The sequence below is a fragment of the Schistocerca gregaria genome, unplaced genomic scaffold, assembly GCF_023897955.1.
Source record: "Schistocerca gregaria isolate iqSchGreg1 unplaced genomic scaffold, iqSchGreg1.2 ptg000227l, whole genome shotgun sequence".
NCBI lineage: Eukaryota > Metazoa > Arthropoda > Insecta > Orthoptera > Acrididae > Schistocerca > Schistocerca gregaria.
The window spans coordinates 542,261-545,114 of NW_026061746.1; positions in this window are offsets into that span (position 1 = coordinate 542,261).

Below are 2,854 nucleotides of genomic sequence, written 5' to 3' on the forward strand. Positions count from 1 at the left end.
TACCGCAGCATGCGACATAGCTTTGCAGACGATAAGTACAAGCGTTTCAGAGAGAAGAGCGGCCAATAAGACGATATGGCTTTAAGTCGATTCGATAACAAATGACGAAAACGGACGAATTTCCCAGGTTTTTACTACATATGGACACTTTTCACATTCTCCCGTGCTACTCGGCTGCTAGTCCTCCTTTCATGTAGAATCTTAAGGTCCTAGCTCATGTCCAAGGCACCAAAGCCAACTAAAAAGTCAATAATCGATACCTAAAACTTGAATTGGACTACTTCTTACTCGCTATTACATCAACTTAGAAGCTTCATCTGTAGTCCACTATGGTGCTTTTCCTGTTTCCGCCTACGGCAACACGCGACATAGCTTTGCAGACGATAAGTACAACCGTTTCCGAGAGCAGAGCGGCCAATGTGACGATCTGTCTTTAAGTCGATTCGATAACAAATGACGAAAACGGACAGATTTCTCAGGTTTTTACTACATATGAACACTTTTCACATTTTCCCCTGCAACTCGGCTGCTACTCCTCCTTTCATGCAGAATCTTAAGGTCCTAGCTCATGTCCAAGTCACCAATGCCACCCAAAAAGTCAATAATCGATACCTAAAACTTGAATTGTACTACTTCTTACTGGCTATTACATCAGCTTAGAAGCTTCATCTGTGTTCTACTATTTTGCTTTTAGTGTCTCCACATACCGCAACACGTGACATAGCTTTGTAGACGATAAGTACAACCGTTTCAGATAGAAGAGCGGCCAATGTGACGATCTGACGTAAAGTCGATTCGATAACAAATGACGAAAACGGACGGATTTCTCAGGTTTTTACTACATATGAACACTTTTCACATTCTCCCGTGCAACTCGGCTGCTAGTCCTCCTTTCATGCAGAATCTTAAGGTCCTAGCTCATGTCCAAGGCACCAAAGCCAGCTAAAAAGTCAATAATCGATACCTAAAACTTGAATTCTACTACTTCTTACTGGCTATTACATCAACTTATAAGCTTCATCTGTGTTCTACTATAGTGCTTTTAGTGTCTCCACATACCGCAGCACGCGACATAGCATTGCAGACGATAAGTACAAGCGTTTTAGAGAGAAGAGCGGCCAGTGTGACGATCTGGCTTTAAGTCGATTCGATAAGAAATGACGAAAACGGATGGATTTCTAAGGTTTTTACTACATATGAACACTTTTCGCATTCTCCCGTGCAACTCGGCTGCTAGTCCTCCTTTCATGCAGAATCTTAAGGTACTAGCTCATGTCCAAGGCACCAAAGCCAGCTAAAAAGTCAATAATCGATACGTAAAACTTGAATTGTACTACTTCTTACTGGCTATTACATCAACTTAGAAGCTTCATCTGTGTTCTACTATGGTGCTTTTAGTGTCCCCGCATACCGCAGAACGTGACATAGCTTTGCAGACGATAAGTACAACCGTTTCAGAGAGAAGAGCGGCCAATGTGACGATCTGGCTTTAAGTCTATTCGATAGCAAATGACGAAAACGGACGAATTTCTAAGGTTTTTACTACATATGAACACTTTTCACATTCTCCCGTGCTACTCGGCTCCTAGTCCTCCTTTCATGCAGAATCTTAAGGTCCTAGCTCATGTCCAAGGCACCAAAGCTAGCTAAAAAGTCAATAATCGATACCTAAAACTTGAATTGTACTACTTCTTACTGGCTATTACATCAACTTAGAAACGTCATCTGTGTTCTACTACGCTGCTTGTAGTGTCTCAGCATACCGCAGTATGCGACATAGCTTTGCAGACGATAAGTACAACCGTTTCAGAGAGAAGAGCGGCCGATGTGACGATCTGGCTTTAAGTCGATTCGATAACAAATGACGAAAACGGACGAATTTCCCAGGTTTTTACTACATATGAACACTTTTCACATTCTCCCGTGCTACTCGGCTGCTAGTCCTCCTTTCATGCAGAATCTTAAGGTCCTAGCTCATGTCCAAGGCACCAAAGCCAGCTAAAAAGTCAATAATCGATACCTAAAACTTGAATTGTACTACTTCTTCCTGACTATTACATCAACTTAGAAGCTTCATCTGTGTTCTACCACGGTGCTTTTAGTTTCTCCGCATACCGCAGCACGCGACATAGTTTTAAAGACGATAAGTACAACCGTTTCAGAGAAAAGAGCGGCCAATGTGACGATCTGGCTTTAAGTCGATTCGATAACAAATGACGAAAACGGACGGATTTCTTAGGTTTTTACTACATATGCACACTTTTCACATTCTCCCGTGCTACTCGGCTGCTAGTCCTCCTTTCATGCTGAATCTTAAGGTCCTAGCTCATGTCCAAGGCTCCAAAGCTAGCTAAAAAGTCAATAATCGATACCTAAAACTTGAATTGTACTACTTCTTACTGGCTATTACATCAACTTAGAAGCTTCATCTGTATTCTACTATGCTGCTTGTAATGTCTCACCATACCGCAGCATGCGACATAGCTTTGCAGACGATAAGTACAACTTTTTCAGAGAGAAGAGCGGCCAATGTGACGATCTGGCTTTAAGTCGATTCGATAACAAATGACGAAAACGGACGGATTTCTCAGGTTTTTACTACATATGAAGACTTTTCACATTCTCCCGTGCAACTCGGCTGCTAGTCCTCCTTTCATGCAGAATCTTAAGGTACAAGCTCATGTCCTAGGTACCAAATCCAGCAAAAAAGTCAATAATCGATACCAAAAACTTGAATTCTACTACTTCTTACTGGCTATTACATCAACTTAGAAGCTTCATCTGTGTTCTACTATGGTGCTTTTAGTGTCTCCGCATACCGCAGCACGCGACATAGCTTTGCAGACGATAAGTA